Below are 21841 nucleotides of genomic sequence, written 5' to 3' on the forward strand. Positions count from 1 at the left end.
CAACAGAAATGCAAACACATATTTATTAAACAATATACAATGTGGACAAAAATATTAATGAGAACACTAACCATAAGAGACAAACTATTCAAATACACATCCATGGTCAATTGTGTATATAAAGTGGAGTATACACACAACATGGAATACTCTAGAGCAGAAGGATGGAAGATCTGTAACTACCCAACTATATTGACATTCAGTCACAAACAATGCTGAATCAAAAAAGCAGACACAAAAGAGTATGTACAAAATGATTCCACCTCTATAAAGGAAAAACAAACCCAACACATACACACAACAGGTGAAAGTAATCTATACTATAAGGTAAACAATGTCTATATTTCAAGATGCATAAGAAGGCATGCTGAGGTTTGGAAGTTTTTCTCTGGTTGCTGGTTACATGACTGTGTTCCATCTGTGAAAATCCAAGAAGTTATTCTCTAATGATATGTGGACTTTTCTGTATCAATATAAAAATAAGAAGTTTATTTTAAAAAAAGGTTCCAGACCTTTCTGCCCTGACATGCTCTGTAATGCCCACAGCAGCCACAAGCATGTTCTCACACACCGAGGTCCAAAAAGGCATTCTTCTCTTTTAATTTCAAAGGAAACTATTTTCCAGAGGCTATCAGATTTCTCATTGGCCACCTCTGGATCACATGCCTTTGCAGTAGCTGAAAGGGAAGTTGAAAACAGAGTATCTGGCATATTCTGCTTTTATACCGGAAAGAAGTCTTGTTGGCCAGGAGTGAAGATGGAGAAAGGAATGTTGCATTGGTAACCAACAATGTCTGCTTCCTTATATTATTATTAATGGGCTCTTAACTAGTCTTGCCATAGCCACTTTGTCTTACTCTCAGGTAAGCTCTGCTTAGCAGTTAAGTAATTTCATAAAAATATAAATTTAAAAAACCTTTCACACATTTCTCATTACAGTAAGAAAAACTCCACAAACCCACATAAGTTGGTATCTCTTTACCTCTTCTGCCTTATCTTGACAGTCCTTTGCCTCACTAACTATATTTTAATCATATAATTTGCAAAAATAAATACATATATGCAGGAAGTAGATTCTTAAAAAATTCCAAAGATTAAAAACTGACAAAGAGCTATTAATTGCACATCATCTTAAATAGGTCAAGTCTTGGATACTCTTTTTAGTGAATTATTTTTATATTTGTAAATATGTAAGAATAATTATAGGGACTTTTGATCTGTCGTGGACCTTGGTCCCCCTACCTCTAAATTTCCCTTTAAAGTCTCAAGTTCAGTAACTACAGAATTTTGCTTTTGTTTTCAGAATACAGTATTCATAGTTAATATGAAAAACTATACTCAACTCCTTTACCTCCACTTTCCAATCCCCGCTCCCTAAATGCTAAACTCCACAATCCAATTAGGTCTAGGCCTTTCTGCAAATCTCTCATCACTAGAAAACACATAAGCATGAAATCAATACAAAATGCTTCTGCCCTCAAACTTTCCAAACAATGTATAAAAGTGTCATAATATACAGCTCCAATCCAGGAATAAAATTTGCTCATTCAGTCAAAAAATTGTGTACCTACTCTGTACCAGGAACTAGAAACTGTAACGGATAGAGTAAAAGAAAACAATTATCATGTTACTGGAAATTAATGTATTTTACTTTCAGTAAATATACCTAAACCCTAATTTTTATGCAGATATCATTTACTAATATACTTCACATGTGTTTTGGAAAAGTAGTAGACAATAAACATCCTTTTCTTCATGCTTTCAAATTTCACAAAAATGACAGCTGAGGTATTTGAAAAATGTATACATGCAAAAGAAAAGGAATGGAAAAAGAGAAAAACTGATCAGAGGTGGTAAACTGAAAGATTAATGGTAATTAACTTACCTTTCAGTTTCCTTCACTCTTAGTGTCTGACATGTGGAGAAACAGGGAGGATGAGGGGAAAGGCTAGAGGGCAGAGGGTCAACAAGAAGCAAGGGCAGGGCTAGGGTGGAGCTCAGTGGTAGAGCACTTGCCTAGCATGTGTGAGGCTGTGGATTTGAACCCCAGCACTGTTAAAAAAACAAAAAACAGGCAAGGGCAATGAACCCCAATATCTCTGAAATTATTTAAGTGTCATTGTCCTGAAGGAACAGGTGGCAAGTTGGGCTAAAAATAAACCAATAAGCAAAGAAGAACATTGATGGATAGTCTGTATAAGGAATTAAATCCCTAGATTCTCACCCCTGCCCCAAGGAGCAGGGAAATGACAGTTCCTTTCTTACTCTTAAACAGAAAAGTAAGAGTTTACTATCTACACAGGGTGAAGAAAGTGAGCAGGGTTTCTAGATTCAGGTTAAAATAAGACCAAATGGCAGCAACTTATTAAAAATAGGGGGAATAAGTGAATGTTTGCATTTTAACAGTAAAACCTCAGATCCCTTCATCTTGATTAGTTATGAGAACACTAACTCCTAGAAAGATCACCTGCAGCTCCAGACACATTCCACTGCCCATCATTGCCAGCTGGCTCCAGGAAGGAGAATGAATTAGTATTTTCTGGGCAAAATGAGAAGTACATAAGAAAAAAATCTACCAATAATGATGCATGAAAGCCTCCAATTTAACAAACTTTTGTTGACTGACTGAATGTCCATTTTGTCCTGAGCTCTAATCTACTTGGTTGGAGTATATCAGTGAAAATCAAAACAACAAAATCTCTGCTCTCATGGATATGGTGTTTTCTTGTGGGAGAAGACCAAAAATAAACAAATATAACAAGTGATCAGGTAATAAAACATCAGGAAATAAGTGCTATAAGGGAAAAATAGAATAAGAAAAGGATTAGAAGCACCTAGGGGTGGGTATATGCAGTTCTGACTGAGATGGTTAGACCAGGTCTCACTAAGAAGGTGACATGTACAAAGAACTGAAGGACCTGTAGGCTCTAACCACCGTACAGTCTACCACACTGTAGTAAACCCCACTAAGCAACAAGCTCTACCATGAGCAAAAACTGTTCCAAACTGCTTATTTGTATTTCACTTTTAAATATGAAAAAAAGCCAAGGATCTCCAGGCATGCTTGAAATAAAACAAAACAGAAATTGAAAGAAGCGTTCAAATAAAAACAAAAAAAGGAACTCTGGTGAAAAGCAGTGAAGAGAATACAAGAAATTTTTAAAAAACAAAATGAAGCATCAGTGACACAAAAGATTGTATCCATGAAACAAGAACAGAATGCTACTTTTTTAAAAGACCAAGGAACAAAATGATGTCTTAGAAATTTAAAATATACATGAGAGCAAAAATTTGTATTGGAAAGTAAATGAATTGCTTAGACAACAAGAAAACAAAAGAGAGAGGAAATGAGAAAATTAGCAGTTCAATGCAGGAAGTATCATTGCTAACAAATGTGAATTCAGAAATAGAGGGATAGAGAGAAAAATATAAAGGCACATAGAAGTGCCTCCCAGGACTGAAGGACAGATATCCCCAAACTGATGGGAACCAATGAACAAGTAAGACAACGAAGGAAACACATAATAAGGTATAGCATTATGAAATTTCACAGCATCAGGGAGTAAGAGATTATAAAACCTTCTGGAGAGAAAAACAGGTCACATGCAAAGCATCAGAAATCCAAAGTGGCATTGTATTTCCCAACAGTTACACCAAAAACTATGAGGCAATGGAGAATGTGTTTAAAATTCTGAGGGAAAGTTATTTCCAAACTAGAATTCCATACCCAGCCAAATCATCCCTCTAGGGTGAGATTAAAATAAAGTTTTTGGTCATGCAAGGTTTCAACAATTTACCTCCCATGTGGAGGATACATTCCACCAAAAAGAGAAGTACAAAAAGAAAGATGAGGACCTGCAATCCAGAAACAAGGGATTTATCAAGAAAAAGATAAAGGAAATTCCCAAGATGCTGTTGAAGAGAAGAGAGCATAAGAAGATGGTTGTGTTACTCTGAGAAGCAGATACAAAGACAAGTTCAGAAATACCAGAAATGAATTAGGGGAAATGTCTGTGAGAAAAAATGGGGAGGGAGCCAGAGAGTTTGAAAGAGCTGCGAGATAGTAATGCAGGTCTGACCCCAGAGGAAAGACACAGAAAGGAAGGTGCACTGAGTGGGTATGCATTAGGCTGCAGTGCAGTTCTAGGCAAAGTAAGGCTGCCTGTCAGAGGGCTAAGCATCTCCTGGGAATGAACCTCCTTGAGTACCCCTGTCATGCTCACTCACTGGCTAGGAGCAGAATGTGGGAGGCATGGCCTTGGCAGACACATGGTGATAGATTTCAGAGAGCAGCAGCTGGGGCCACCAGATACTCCTTGTGGTCAGAGGTCTGGGAGAAACATTCTCATGGCCAACTGTGGCTGTGTCAATATGACTAATCTAAAGTACATTTCCCAGGATTCCCTTTCCTATACTTTTCTGACTAGTTGGGACATAAGAGTTATTTTCATAGAAGAAGTAGTGAGCAAAAGTGAAGCAACAGCCATTTTGTTTTCTACACTCAAGCTGAGTAGGTGCTTCTGTAGATCACACAAGCTGCTACCACCTCCTGGTTCACCTCACTGTCAGGGGGCAGTGACCAGGCCTGTAAGCCTCTAACTCCTAGGCTAGATATGTGATTAGGTCTGGATGAAGAGCATTGGCTGCTTCTGCAGGACATTCACATGAGAGACAGTGAGAACTGCCAGTTTCCAGTTTGTCTTCACAGGTTTTAGCTCGTGTTCCTGGGTTCCGGATTGCTTCTGCTTTCCACATCAATCTTCACTCTTTGACTTCCTGCCTTGTAGACTTTGAGCACATCTCTCTTCATCAGATGAGAAAAAAACAGCCTTCAGAACTTATTTAACCAACTCCTACCTGAGGTAAAACCCCTGTAGCAAACCCCTTATTATATACCCTCCTGCCCTCCACACCACTGCTCAACTTCACTGATGGAACTCGCTTGACCCAGCGGCTGAACTGGAGGGTCAGGAGAAATGTTTCCAGAAAAAACACATGGAATGAGAGAGAATGTGGCTGTTTCAAGAGGTATTTTACAGATCTGTCAGCAAATTAAGAAATATATTGATAACTAATATTTTTTAATTAAGAAGAAAAAGGAGGCAACTATTCTGGGAAAATGTTATGTCTTAAAAAAGGAAATTTAAGCATAGGACATGATATGACTAAGGACTAAACAATATTATGTAGTCACAATAATGAAAATGTGCATGACGATTTCAGTCCATACCCACCAAATCTATACTAGGAAAATGAAGGAAAGGAAAGGAAAACAAACAAGTTTTGTATATTAGAGAAGAAATGGCATTATAAAATTAAATCCTACTCTTTTGTAACAGAGGTCATTAGATCATGTCTTTAAATATAAATATAGACAACTACATTATTTAGAAATGTACACACCTATTACAGACATCTATATGTGTGTTATTTAGAGAAATGAAAGTAAACACCTCCCCCCAAGCTGGCTAAAATCTAAGAGGCCTGCTCCCGAGAAGCAGGAATTGGGTGTGAGACAAGGAGAGAAGTGTTATCATAATAAATGTTACTATAGTTTTTTTCATGCTTTTAACATATGTACATGTTTTAACATAGCAAGAAGAAAAATTAAATTTAAAAAATTCAAAGTTGGCCCAGGTGCAGTGGCACACACCTGTAATCCTAGCAACTCAGGAGGCTGAGGCAGGAGTTGTCTCAAGTTCAAAGCAAGTCTGGGTAGCTTAGTGAGAACCTGTCACAAAGTGAAAAATAAAAGGGCTAGGGATGTAGCTCAGTGGTAGATCATCTCTGAGTTTAATTCCCAGTAGTGGGGGGGGGGGGGATTCAAAGTTAGTGAATGAATGAGATACACACATTAATAAAAGTTGACTCCATTAACACTTTTTGGTTTTCCCTTTTCTATGAGATGATAGTTAACAGTGACTAACATTTCTGGAGCACTTACTCTGTCGGGCATTATTTTAAGAATTTTATGTGTGTTGATTAATTTCAACAGCCCTATGAGGTACATTATTTTAATCTTCATTTCATATGCAAGAGATTGAAGGCACAGAGAGGATATCTTTCAAATGTTGGGGTTAAGTGGTACAGCAGGAATTCAAATTCCAGCAGATGACTCCAAAGTTTGTGCTCTTGAATCCTCATCAGTCCAAAGAAACACATGCATATCCAACATCCAGATGTAGCCAAAACTCTCAGTTTCATGAGATTATATAGAAAAGCATCCTACTGTATGATTTTGGAGCCTATAAAAACATTAGCAGTGTCAAGGCTTTCCTCCTTTCAACTGTCATTCATTGAGCTGATACGATGTGCCAAGCACTGAATATACATTTGTTTTAACCATCCTAACACCGAATCTCTAATTTATGACTAAGGTCCCTGAAGTTCACAGAGCTTATATAATAGCCTTAGGGCTGGTGACCAAGCTGGAGGACAGAAGCCAGTATTTCAAAGTAATTTCTGTGCCAAACCCCTGAACATTGCAGGAAGTAATAAAATAGTCTTAAAGTACGTCTGTCCAGAATTGAGAAAAAGAGAACAACATATTGTGAGATGAGATGAGTACAAGTGAATTTATATTAACAACTCCAAATGCCATAATCCTCTATATGCTTTAAAAAGAGATGGGACTTTAAAGGGGATTGGAAGGAAAAGAAAACTGTGAAAGTCCCAAGTTATGATTTTATATTAGTCACTATGCAATTAAATTAAAGCATGATAATGAGAACAAATTAAATTCTTGTTACAGATCTAGGCAGAAGTGGAATCCCAATATATATCTCCAGTTTAAAAAATTTAAATGCAACTACCTCTAAGTATTCTCAACAACAAGTTTTCAAAATAACTGAAGTATCAGTTCCCCTGCCCCTCACACACTTTGTTTATAAGATCTCTGATTTCCACTGGCCCCATAATTCACATATGACAGATTCTGTTTACCTAGAAAAGTACAATGTCTAAAAAAATGACTTGTGATTGACTTCAAAAGTCATGAGAATATCTAAGAATAAAATGATATTACACAAAATGAATACTTTAGAGAGAGATGCAACAAATTGTATTTTACATGAATTTCAAAAGCACTGAACTAACTCTACTACTTACAGGTTAGCTATCATGAAGTGTGACTTCAGCTTTACGTGAATTAACCATCATTTTGAGAAAATGTTAACTTGTTTCTTAAAACTGCAACCAGTGACAACTAAGGAGAAAAGGCAAAGACATTTTTGTTCTATTCACAAGCACCAACAAACAGCCCAGTGGGGAAATGGCAGTGCGCCAGGTTGCCCTGTGAGCAATTAGGCTTTGTGGCAATCAGGAAACTCAGGCCCCTAGGCCCTTAGAACACTAACACGTTAAGGACTTGGTGCTTTTATTTCCCCTTCCAAAAGCCATATGTGAAATATATTTTGTTTAGATGGCAATCTTTTCCATCCTCTGGTCTGCAGGGAAAAAAAAAGCTCAGACAACTATTTAATAAGAAGTAAATCAAGAAGAACATGTGAGGGATTAGCAACCACCATCATCTACCAGACATATTAACTATAATTTAGTAACTGATCCCCAATATACAGGAGTCTCATTCTAATAATCGGAAGAAAAAATAATTAAAAGATTCACACAACTATTGTGAAATGTAAAGTGCATTTGAATTAATTGAGAAACTCAAACGCAAAAAAAAAACTAAAATTATTTCTTTGAAAAGCAGTCAAAATGGTAAAACCCAGTTTCAACAAAGATTTACATAGTTATTCTTTTATTAACTTCTAGAAGAAATGTTTATAAGAAAAAAAGGGATATTGAATAATTCTAATAAATCTTACAGGAGACTAAAGGCTACAACTTACAGTTTACCAAATTTAAACCTGAAGTACCCATGATCTGGTAAATAATTTCTCTTTTGGCTGTTTTATGAATTAAATGAAGATTGAGACTGTCTACACACTGTACAATATTTTGCAATTTCCTGCCTGTATCCAAAATGACACTCAGAATTATAACAGGAGTAAAAATGAATGAAGTGAATAAGATCAGAAATGAAAAATCATTCCGAGGGTTCATAAATATACTACCTAACATACTGGGAGTAATTATGTAGGGTCAGTTGAAAAATCTGGCTAACGCAAAACAATATTGCCAAGAAGGCAACAAATGTAAGAATCTGAAATCAAGTCAAATACAGGACATTTATATTTTTATGTGTATCTAGCCAAGATATACTTTATTTTATAAATAAAATAGATTTTAAGGAGTATAAGAATTAATAATGAAATCAATCCTTCTTCACACATATTTTCAACAGAAGCTCATTATTTCTCACCTTCAATACTTGTAATTTCATTTAAATTTTTCATTTTTTTATAGTAAACACAAAATCCATTTTTCTACTTTTTGATGTGCCAATGACAATAGTATAACATACATCCATGAAAACTTATACTACAAATAGAAACCCTTGCAAATTGAAAATATAAGGACCCACAAATGTTTCACTAACACTCAGAAAACACAGAGTCTTTATTCCAAGAGGAACTTTTAGTAAAAAAATGATGTGTGAACAGCAGACACTGATGTTCACACAAGCACACTGCAGACAACCCAGCAGGCGGTTTTCTGTTTTTTTTGGATTACGCTCTGAAGGTGCTGGCACAATGGAATTTCAATACCATAATTGCTTATTTCTCTGTATATCTTTAAAATAACAGGTAAAGAAAAAAACTGAGTACAAACATAACAAAATAAAATGTTTTTAATTCTTCTTTTCAAACGATATAATTTATAACCATTACACAAATAGAGAAGAAGCACAAAAGGGGGGGAAAAGAAATAAAGTAATGTTCCAAAGGTTCAGTTTACAAGGACCTCACACAAAGTTTTTTTTTTTTTTTTCTTCTCTCTCTCTCTGCAACTCTTACTAGAAACAGTATTATTTCCTAAAAATGCACTAGCTGCCAAGAGCTATGGTCCATCTAAAGCAAGATGGAAATAGTGTTACAAAAAAAGGGCAGGATTCAGTGTACAAATTTCTGTAAAATCTGTTTAAAAATAAGATACTGTTTTGATTTTGATATATCTTTTTGACTAAAAAGTAATTTTAATAATAGATAAAAACTAAAATATATAGTACTGTATTGAAACAATAAAAGTAATCAAATTTCAAACTTTCTAATTAAATCTTTTTTCTTGTAAGTTATTGGGAATTCAACACTAGTCTTGGTTCACATGATAGAACAATGGGAAAATTTTCCGAATGGTTGAACACTAACCCTGACAAGTGTGGAGAGCCAACTACAATACATTATATGGTAGCATAACCTGCCACCCACGTTGCTGAGAGAACAGCTTTCAAACACATGCACTGAGCTGTAAAACCACAAAATCCCTTATTACACATTGTCTTTCTTACTCTAGGTGAAATATACCATCAATTCTTTCCATTATAAATCTTTTTTTATTACTATTTTTGAAGCTCATTTACAATTTGTGATTTTCTTGACAATGTAAAAGATGACTTTTTAAAAAAGAAAATGAAAAAGGAAAGTTATCACTCTCCTACAGTATTACAAATGAAGGTTGATATTGTGGCATAGTTTCTCGTAGATAATTTTGGACTCCAAATTATCTAAAATGAGTTTCAAGATAAAATTCCTTTTCCTTTCTTACCTTTCAAAGAAGAGCTCAGTGCAATAATGACTACCAAATCAAAAGAGTTTGAGATTTAGAAGAAAGGAGAAGAAAAGCCCATAGATACTACTTTTTCAGAGATGCCATGATACTACCTTTTAGACATTCACAATGGTTAAAATCACCTCAAAAACATTACAATGTTTTGCCTGATTATTTTCCCTCCAAAATCCTCCTGCTATCCTTTACGTTTCCTTCCCCCACAACTCCCACCCACCATGACCCACCTCCACCCACAGTCTGCTAACTGAATCATAGCATTCCAGAACAGTTACAGGACATAACAGTTTCTTCTGGGGTTTTCATTTGCAATGTTGTTGGCAAAGAGAATTTTATTTGTAAGTGTTTCTATTATACTGACAGGGTCAATTAGTCCTCTGAACTATTGGTCTTTCTGCTTGATAGCTTGGTGGATTATTCAAGTGGGACCGTTCATAACCTATAACTGAATGCAGCCAATTAACCTCAGAAACAAGACAATACTGGTCATCTAATGGGATTTTAAATTTATCTTAATAACATACTACAGTTATATAATTTCCCCAAAATTGGTGGTTTATTATTTGATAGAAACTCTACATTTCCCCCAAACTGAATTGATACGTAATTCATGATACACAAATCACATTTTTTATTTTGTCATATTTTGAAGCTTGTTAAAATTAAAAATCAGCTATTATGCCTACATGTCCCTATATGTTTATACAACTAAATAAAACACATGAGAACCATATATTATGCAAAATGCAGCACTCTTAAGATTTCTCTTAAGAAACGCAGAAAACATCACTACTTTCCCAGAAATTCATTTGAAAACAAATCTTTATTTTACTTCAAAAATTCAAAAAAACACCTTTAAGTTGTCAAATACCATTTGCTTTTTTAAAAACAGACAAGAAGAGAGAATTTGCATGAACTGTTTACTATGTGACAAGTAATACGGATAGGTATTTCACAACCTTTACCTAAATTAATCATCTCAGGAATCTAATGATATCTGTGTTTGAGGAAACCAAGGTTTCAGAGGAATCAAATATGACTCCAAGTTTCATACAGCTACTAAGTAGCAAAATTAAGATTTGAAATCAGATGTGTCTAATTCACCAAACTGTAGTCTTTCAACATAATTTGACCTAAAAATTAGGAGATAATTCCTTGGTCATCCCCCAGTGTCATCTTGTAATAAGTAAGATCAGAGAATATTGCCAAGCTCCAACACCACTCTACAAAAGAATAATAGCCAATTATTCATGAGGAACAACTTGAAGGAGATTAATACGTAAGGACATTTTGAGAGCCATATAATTACATCAAAATCAAAGCTTTATTAATGGCAAAAACTCCAGTTACTTTTCATATTGCCACAGACCCACGTTAGTCTCATGTCTTATGAATGTACAAGTGATCTTCCACATACAATCTCATACCCGCACATACCTGCTCACATACACACAGTCATCTGAACTGCCACATGCCAATATTCCCAGTTTCCAAAGCAAAAGTATTGGCTAATATGCCAGACCACACAGAAATGAAAAGCTGCATTAATGCCACAAGGTGTCAAGGTGACAATTTCTTGGCAAAGGATGACTTTTCATGTCATAATTTTTTTAACTATCTGATTTAGTGAGCCAACTTAACATACATTCTAGTAAAAAGTATATATATAATGATTACTTCTGTTTTTGTTTTATAAATTTTCAAACATGCAATTTGTTCAAATATTAATACCAAACTATCCTAAAAGTGAATACCTGCTAAGGAGCATGCACTGAGTATTTCTGAAAATCAATTATGACCTACAATTTCCCTGCTTTTAGATTGGCTAGAGAGACTCTCAGGGTTTCATTCACTGCTTAGTGCAAAAGTTTGGGAAAGTATGGGTGAAACTTAAAGAGTTTTCTTGAAATTACTGACTTGGCAAAAAGTCATGGCTGTTAAGATGCATATAAATCACTGTTTTAAAAATTTGTTACTGTAAATACTGAATTACTTTAAAAGAATATATCCTTCAGATAAAGTATAAGGGTTCAGAAGTAAAATTCAAAGTCATCCATATTATTGTCAGTTTTCTTGTTTTTTTTTTAATGAATCTTATCAAAATAAATCCCATAGCATAAAACATTTCAAGAACAGAGTATAAAATCAAAGGAAGAATTCATATAAGGTAAACAATTACCTTAGTAAAGAAATCTAATACTCTTGACGAGAGTGAACATATGCTCTATTAGATCTAACTCTATTAACAACAACAAAAAACCCAGAAGGCTTAAAATTGCTAAACTATTACTTAACATATGCCACAAACAATAATGCCACTGATAGTAGAGTTTAAAAGGAGTAAATCTGTATTATCTAATCTAATACCAATGGAAATTTCATTAAAACAAAATACTAGACAATCTGCAGGAGATGTACTCTGTCCAACTGTGAATACTTGATATTGAAATGCCAAAAATCAACATTACAGGAGGAAAAAGTGAGCCACACTTCATGCTTAGATCTGATAGTAAAGAATTAAACCCAGAACAACCCACCTGTGCTGCTTCACCTGAGCATAGCTTAATATAGATAGGACACATTCATCCAGCTCTTTCCATGGGCAGTCACAAGTGAGTAAAAGTAAAGCAAGCAGCTAGTATGAAGCAGAAGAAGAAGAGTGTAGAAGGACATCATCTACACTGACCCAGAAGCTGCCACCTATCAGGGATATGGTAGATGTTTTTTACGTAGTTTCTCTCATTTAATCTTCACAACCAACCAAACAAGATGGGCATTATGATTCTCAGCTTCTAAAGTAAATAGCAGAGGCTCAGAAAGGACAGAGAAATTGCCCTATATCACAAAATTAAGAAGTGATAATACCAACACTCCAACTCTGATCTGACAGACTCCACCCACATGATTAAAGGCAGCATGTGCCAAAGACAATCTAGACACATGCTCCTTCCTCTGGCCTACGTCTCATCCATTGGTCCTCCTCTGAAAACAATATTTAAAGCCCAGATTGCAGATTATGAAACAGACTGGGTTTTCCCCCTGTAAGCCAAGGTTAGAGAACTTTGCGTTCAGTGGTGAGCACAATGTGACTCTGGGGGAATATCAGCAAGTTTCAAATGACTACAACCTCAGGTTAAATGGAGTTCAGTGAGTCATGGTAATTCCATGCTACTGATAATTCTGATTTTAGTCAACAGAAACTCTCAAATTTGAATACCATATTTATCTTAGGCAATTCCCTCTCCACACAAGGCAAATCTTCATTTTAAAGCCAAGAATACCTCTCAATGCCTTTCACTGATTTTCCTGGGAGAAACAATAAAATGATAAAACCTTTAAATCTATAAGGCTAACATTTACCAACTAGATTTTACAAAGTAGCTGAGAATAATTTTGGTTTGAGTTTCGCCCTTTTATTATCTTAAATGTGAAGTTATTCCCTAAATACTCAGGTTGAAGAGCGATGGCAGGGAAGAGCACGTCCTGCTCCTCAGTCTGTACTTTCTCCCTACAGTGCCTTCCTGCCCTCCCTAACCTGGGCTTAGCACCAGTGGGCCTTGAAAAGAGGCAAACTGAGTCTCCTAGATTACCCAAAGTACACTGCATTCTCTTTAGTCACTATCTATCAGGAAATAGGCCCCACAGGGTAGGATCATTTTAAGAATTAATCTACCTTGGACCCCTCCCTTCGGAAAAGCTAAAAGAGATGCTCCCTGTACTATTTTAAAAATTAAAAACGAAGGGCCACTGCAGGGGGCAAAACTGCACAAAATATCAACCTAAGCACCTATGTGCCTGGTACTAGCCATGACGGTTATCAAGATAAGACAATGCCCCTGAACTAATGGAAGCAACCAAAGATTACACACACACCTGTTATTAAGTAGGGCACGAATTTGGCTGGAAGGTTCCAGGCATTTAAAACAAAATGGGTATCACCGTTGGTTTTGACACATACAGAGATTCTCCTGCTTACAGAGAGATTAGTTCCCAAAGGGCTATCATTAAGTCTACGTAATCACATGTGAAAAATTTTAACTACAGAAACAACTACTAATACCACCTATTGGTGACCCATTAGAGTTCACATACTTCTCTCCCTCAACTCTTGTAGGCCTATGGATTAATACTAAAAAGAAGTTCTATAAAAGCAATTTTTAAAAATGATGCAACCAAACATGATATTTATAATAGCTAAAGAAATGCATATCTTTCAAGGAATTTCTAATACAAAAACAAAAAAGGACAATAAATTCAAATCTTGGAGGAACAGTCTGAAGACACAAGAATAAGCCTTTAAGACCCTTTAAGGAGCTGGGGTTATACCTCAGTGATAAAGCACTTGCCTAGCATGTGTGATGTACTGGGTTCCATCACATAAAAATAAATAAACAAAATAAAGGTATTGTGATCATCTACAACTAAAAAATATATTTAAAAAGACTTTAAAATTATCAGCATCACATCATTTCCCAGAAAAGTTTTGTACATAATACCTCTTTGCAGTAATTCATAAAACAGGAAAATAAAGTATTGTGATTAAGTTTTTAAGTTTTAAAAATTAAATCCAAACGAAGTATAATAGTCAATGGACTGTGAAAACAGATGCAGTATTTTAAAGACTTTAACATTTTTCTCAGGGATCTCGAAGAAATTGTAATTAGAGGAATGAGCCAAAGGCCACTGTTATTATTGTATATGGTTTCTGTAGAAAGAGACACTCTATGTAAACAGCATATATTGATTGGTTAGTCAGAATAACTATAATTAGGTAAAACAAGAGAAAGAGCAAAATCAGATCTTAAACAATGTTCTATACTACCTGCAAGAATTTAGTCTAAGGACACTATCTACTATTAAATAATCGCAAAGTACCTTTTCCTCAATTTTAGAAGTGCTTACACAATCTGAATACAGAGGTCAACTCATACAAAATTGAAAAGCTATAAAGTTAAAGAACATAAATAACTGGTTTTTTTTTTTTTAATGGTGTAAAAGAGTACCACCCAATCTGACTTAAATGCATAATCCGAAAAGTCAAATGCATAAAAGCAGAAAGTAGAATGGTAGTTACCAGAGTTAGTGGTGTAAGGATTGGGGAGATGTTGATCAACGTACACACAATCTCTCTCAGAAAGGAGGAATAAGTTTAAGAGATTTGTTTTACATCATGGTGACCATAGGTAATAACAATACATTGTATACTTTAAATTGTAAGATAATTTTAATTGTTCTTACACACAAAATAATTAGTATGTGAGGTAATATACATGACAATTGGCTTGATAGTTACAGCAGCAGTTGTTCCACAATGTGTACACATATCGAAATATCATTTTGTCTACCAGAAGTATATACAATTTTTATTAGTAAATTGCAAAATAAAATAAAAACTTTACAAAAGAGTAAAATAACAATATGGTTTATAGAGTTGGAATCTATATATTTTCAAATTTTAGTTGTCTCTAAATACTGATAAAATAGATCTACTAATATAATACAGTCAGCTGTCTGTATCTGTGGACTTGAACATCTATGAATTCAACCAACCATGAATCAAAAGTGTTCTTGGGAAGAAAATTTGTGTCTGTACTAAACACATATAGGACATTTTTTTTCTTATCATCATTCCCAAATAATACAGTATATAACAACTAATCATATAGTATTTACGTTGTATTTAAGCATGGTAAGTAATAAGAAATGACTTAAAATACACGGGAGGATTTGTGTAGATTATATGCAAATGCTATAGTCATTTACATAAGAGATTTAAGCATCTACGGATTTTGGTAACTATGGGTCCTGGAACCAACCCCTAGGGATAATATAGGACACCTGTGTACTAAAATAGCATTTTAGTAGTTACTGGCTGTAAGTTTCTATTATAATTTATTTTGTTGATTTGTTTTATAAAATTGGAGATGTTTTCCCACAGAAAAAAAAATGGGGTACTCATTGATTATGAGATTTCATTTTCTTAGCAGCATGTTTGTAGTCTCAGGAAACAAGTGAGAAGATAGAAGCTGCTAGCATGTTACAGTATCTGAGCTCAAAGTGCCCAGCTAACCCTAAGAAAAATTTTTATCCTGACTTTTGGAGAGAAAGGTTGAAGGTAGATAATGTATTTTTTAAATCTGTAGATCTGCCATTCTGTGATACTTTTATTTGGTGGCAAAGAATAGAAACCTATGGAATAAATATAGTACCCACAGCAAGAATTTGAAACTCTTTGTTGTCAAAAATAAGTAACAAAATTCAGAGAGCTACTTAAGAAATATCCTGTTCATTTCAGACAAGATTAAGTTTAAGACTTTAGGCTCAATAGATTTATTTAGACAGCTGACAAATCAGCTGAACCATCTCCTACTACAGTGTCTCAGAGTTGTAGTACCACTTAGTCTGAAGCCAGATCTTTTCTCATTAGAAATTCCTTGAAAGTCTTCTCTGTCAACTGCCACTGATCTACTTACTTAAGCATCAGAAATCAAGACTATCAGGGCACAGTGGTGCACGCCTCTAATCCCAGCAGTTCAGGAGGTTGAGGAAGGGGTATCACAAGTTCAAAGCCAGCCTCAGCAACTCAGCAAAGCCTTAAGCAACTTAGTGAGCCCCTGTTTCAAAAATAAAAAATAAAAAGGGCTGGGGATGTGGCTCAGTGGTTAAGCACCTCTAGGTTCAATTCCTGATGGAAAGGAAAGGAAAACAGACAAGGAAAGACCTCCATGTATCTACAAACTTGCATGACTTTTTAAAAATTTTTAAATTTTGTTTTAATTTGTTGTACATGACAGTAGAATGCATTTATACATTTTGATAGAGCATACATAAATGGAGTGTAATCTCTCATTTTTTTGATTATACATATTGCAGGATCACTTTTAATTCCCTTATGAAAAAGAAATGACCACAAAGTATCCATTGCCTTATATTCCCAGCTTCTTCTCCAATATTCTTATTTGTTTATACTGAAACTGGAAGGCTTGATGATTCTTCATTAACCACATATAAAAGAGGAAGCTGAGGAAATTGAGGTTACTGAGTAAGCTCACCTCAATTATGGTATACTTTTTTTTTAAGGTATACTTTTAAATTATTATAAAATGCTTCAGGTGGTTTCCAGCAATATTTGTAGCAGCATATTCTGCTGATACTATTGTTCTAATAAACAGGTTAATTACCAAGAGTAAAGATTCACTCAACAGTTCCCACAGGATGAGGGGGCTGCTATAGTTAGGATCTTAAAAGGTTCATTATTAAAGGTTTAGTCCTCAGTTCAGTGCTATTTGGGAGTAGTAGGACCTTTTAGAAGTGAGGTCTAGTAAGAGGTCTTCTAGTCACTAGGAATGTGGACTTGAAGGGAATATTAGGACTTTAGCCCCTTCCTCTTCTCCATTTTTTTGCCATGAGATGAACATCTCTGTTTCACCACATGCTCCCCACCATGATATGCTGACTAGCCACAGGCCCAAAAGCAATGGGGCCAATGAATCATGGACTGAAATCTCCAAAACTGTGAACGCCTTTCCTCTCTATAAGTTGAATATCTCAGGCATTTTATTACAGTAATGCAAATTTGACAGGGGTTTGCGGAAAAATTTATATCTATCCATGGCAATCAAAGAAAAAGTGACTACTAACTAGGTATGAAAGGTCAACAAATAAGACTAATAAGGCATCCGGTCATTTGTCCAATTCTATTTTCCTCTCTCCTGGTAATCTATCTCTGTTCTTTCATCTACTTTATTCATTCTACACTATACTGTGGCCTCCCTTATCTAATAGCTTCTATTCTTCTAAATTTAAAACTTCAGTTTTCACATGGTCCTCTACCTTACCTACTCTTTTCCATAGCACTTCCTCTCTGCATCAGATCTTACTGCTGCTAACTTGGCCTCTATTTCTTAAGGGTCAACTTTCTAAGACAAGGAAGAAATTTAAAATAGAAACACCATAGGATACAGAAATCCCACTTCTGGATATACATCCAAAGGAGCTGAAAGCAGGGTCTTGAAATATGTGTACACCTGTGTTCATAGCAGCATTATTCACAATAAGCAAGAGGTAGAGGCACTCCAAGTGTCCCACTGATGAAGAAATGAATAAGCAAAATGTGATACATATGCACAATGCAATATTCTAGCCTTAACAAGGCAGGAAATTGTCACATGGCTACAGCATGGATGAAACCTTAAGGACATAATGCTAAGTGAAATAAGCATGTCACAAAAGACAAATGTTCTATAATACCATTTATGTAAGGTATCTAGAATAGTCAAATCATTGAAAGCACAAAGGTGGTCACCAGGGGCTGAAGGCAGGGAAAATGGGAACTTGTTAGTTAATGAGTATATGACTTCAGTTTTACAAGATGAAAAGTTCTGGAAATGTAAAACCATGTGAATATAATTACTAGTAAACTATACCCATAAAAATGGTGAAGATGGGCTGGGCATAGTGGTGCACACCTATAATCCCAGCTACTCAGGTGGTCCCCAAGTTGAAGACCAGTCTGGGCAACTCAGAAAGACCCTGTCAAAAAATAAATAAAAAGGGCTGGGGATGTAGCTTAGTGTTAAAGTGTTTCTGGGTTTAATCCCTGTGACTAGGAGAAAAAGTGATAAGATGAGAAACTTTTTATGTATTTATAATTAAAAAACAATTTTTTATAAGTAGAAACAAATTTAATGTCTGAAAAAGGGAATCTCATTTGCTCAGCTGATCTTTTTGAAGTAAACTACACAAGCATGGGTCACTGGCAAACCTATGGACTGACTGCTGACAGATTTGATAACTTTTTTTTAAATTCCTACCATTTCAGCACATGCACACCCCATTCAGGTCACCCGTCCTGGCTGGCATTCTTTCCTTATAAGAGGGGTTGATCTAAAACCACATCATTTTCGCTTTTGCAAATGAAGTATGTATTCCTATTGAAATACATCCTGCTGTAGCATTAAATAAAGGGTTTTTAAATTTTGATTTTTGCTTTCTTTTCTCTTGGCTATTATTTTGGCCACTGTGCATAAAAAAATTCATGTAGGTCTTTTATAACTGCCACAAAAGATGAATTCAAAACAAGTGACCTTATAGTCCAATGCTCTCACAATAAACCTCATTGACTTCTAGGTGTACCTCACATATGCATTAGCAGTACAAAATCTTCCAACTCAATGCATTATGAAACAAGAATACCCTTGTAATCATCTTATTTGGCACAAATACAGCTGAGTACCCCAATGTGAAAATTTGAAATTGTAAATACTCTAAAACCTGAAATTTTGTGAGCTCCATCATAACTCTACAAGTGAAAAATTTCACCCCATGAAACTTTGTTTCATGTACAAAATTATAAAATAGTGCATAAAATTAGCCTGAGACCACAAGCATAAGGTGTGTATATACGAAACACAAATGAATTTCATGTTTTGGTTTGGGTTACATCACCAAGATTTCTCATTGTATATATATGGAAAACATTCTAAAATATTAAAAAATTGAAATCCTACGTACTTCTGTTCTGAAGCATCTGAATAAAGGACAGTCAACCTGTTTGGCATTTCCACAGTTCAGACCTAGCACTCTTCTTTTCCACTGAACTTCGAGTGAATTACTACCCACACCTCAGTTTCTCCTTACACACTGAGGGCTCTTAAATCTACACCTTAATTTGGACTTCTTTACTCAGATTCAGATCCATATTTCTGATTCCCCATTCAAAATCCATTTGAAGAGACACCAGAAACCAGTGATAAAAATTAATCTCATTTCTTCAGAAAACTTGGAATGGAATCACTTATCCCACTCCTCGGCATATACCCAAAGGACTTAAAATTGACATACTATAGTGACATGGCCACATCAAGGTTTATAACAGCTCAATTCATAATAGCTAAGCTGTGGAACCAACCTAGGTCCCCTTCAACAGATGAATGGATAAAGAAAATGTGGTACATATACACAATAGAATATTACTCAGTCATAAAGAATGAAATTATGGCATTTGCCAGTAAGTGGATGGAATAGAAGAATATCATGCTAAGTGAAATAAGCCAATCCCCAAAAGCCAAAGGCCCAATATCTCTTTGATATGTGGATGCTAACACACAATAACGGGAGGGGATAGAAGTTAACTGGATTAGACAAAGGGGAATGAAGGGAAGGGAGTGGGGATAGAAATAGGAAAGACAGTAGAATGAATCAGACATAACTTTCCTATGTTCATATATGAATACATGACCAGTGTAACTCCACATCATGTGCAAGCACAATAATGGGAAGTTATACTCCATATATGTATAATATGTCAAAATACACTTTACTATCATGTATATCTAAAAAGAGCAAATTAAAAATAAAAAATATTAATCTCATTATCTTAACAACTTTCTCTCCACTCTCCCCATTCCCCAGAGAATATTTCTTAACTCTGTATTCCATTTCTGGTAAATGGGAACATTTGACCAGTTACCAGAATCTGAGAATGATTCTAGATGCCCCTCTCCTACTTAGTCAAATACTACCCACATTCTCATTACATCCCAGGTGGTAATCAGTCACAAGTCCTTTTGCTTCTTCTTCAAATATATCCCTTCATCTTGAACTGAACTGACTTAGGTTTTGTCAGAACTCGCAGTTTTCACCTGGATTCTTCCTACCTGGTCTTTATGTTGCTCCAGCCCCAGCATTCCCACAATGAAGCTTTACCAGTGTTTCCTTATTTAAAATCTAAATGCCCTGAAAGTCTCACAAAAAAGTACAATCTGACTTTTGCCTGCATGTCCTGAGACAATTATAAATTACATTTCCCTATAGAAATGTAAACCCTTTATACTTGGGAACCATGCTAACACAATAAACGAGTTGAATGAGTAATTCTCCAGTCCTGCTTGCCACTCCCTCATGCCTACCCAGAGTCCTGGCATACTGAACCGCTTACAGTTCTGCCGCTATGCCATGCTGCTATGCTTCCACACCTGTATACACCCCAGGCTCCCTACGAGAATGCCTCACTTTATCCTGTATCTCAGGAGGCTTTATGTTAATCTTTAAGAGTCAGCCAATCCATCATCTCTTTTAGAAAAACTTTTAAAACCATTACTCCTAATATTTTTTGTGTTCTTGTGTAGTTAGCCTGTCATCACTGTTAGTAAAACAGAGGACAAGAACAACTTATAGAAGGAAAAGTTTATTTTGGGCTCAGAGTTTCAGTCCATGGTCAGATGACAGTCTTGCTGTGGGCCTGAGAAAAGGCAAGAACATCATGGTGGAAAGCAGGTAGCAGAGAAGAGGAGCTCAGTTCGTGGCAGTCAGGAGGCAGAAACAGAGGGCAAGGAGCCAGGCCCAAGATCTATAATCCTTAAGGGCACACCCCAGTGACCTGCTTCTTCTAGTCGCAGCCCACCCGCCTACAGCAATCCATTTGGATTATTAATCCAATAAATAGATTAATCTACTGATAAGGTTACAACACTTGTAATCTGACCATTTTACCTCTGAACACTCCTGAATTAACACAGGAGCTTTTCAGAGGGCATCTCATATACAAACCATAACAGTTCCCATTTCCCCTTACATGTATTTACTTTCTCTAATTTAATTTTTAATTGATACATAAAAACAAAAATTGTAGATATTACTGAGGTACAACATATGATGTTTTGATAAATGTTTACATTGTGTAATGTTTAAATCAAGTTAACCATAAATCCTCAAACATTTTTCATTTATGATGAAAGTATTTTCTTTGAGATGTACAGCCCATAATTGTTATCCGTAATCACCCCCTGTGCCATAGCACACCCAGAACTTCTTACTAATTATAATTTAGTGTCCACTGATTAACCTTTCTACACCCTCCCCTCCCCGTTACTCGCTCTGATAACCGCCATTCTACTTCCACTTCTATGAGATTAACTTTTTTAGATTCCTCACATCAGTGAGATCCTATAGTACACATCTATGACTAACTGATTTCACTTATCATAATAATCTCTAGTTATATTCATGTTGTAGCAAATGACAGCATTTCATTCTTTCTATGGCTGAGTAGTATTCCATTCACTGTGTGCATGAATAACATTTTTCTTATCCCTTCATTAACTGATGGAGACCAAGGTTGTTTCTACTTCTTGGCTATTGTGAATAGTGCTAC

At 35.5% G+C, this 21841-nt stretch overlaps 1 protein-coding gene across 1 annotated transcript in view; it reads right to left on the reverse strand.

Annotated features, from left to right (window-relative positions):
- The window catches only part of Anapc10 (anaphase promoting complex subunit 10), an 89651-nt gene that overhangs the window by 23587 nt on the left and 44223 nt on the right, over nucleotides 1-21841 (reverse strand). The gene's annotated exons all lie outside the window — the stretch shown is intronic.

The sequence above is a fragment of the Sciurus carolinensis genome, chromosome 10 (genome assembly GCF_902686445.1).
Source record: "Sciurus carolinensis chromosome 10, mSciCar1.2, whole genome shotgun sequence".
Taxonomy (NCBI): domain Eukaryota; kingdom Metazoa; phylum Chordata; class Mammalia; order Rodentia; family Sciuridae; genus Sciurus; species Sciurus carolinensis.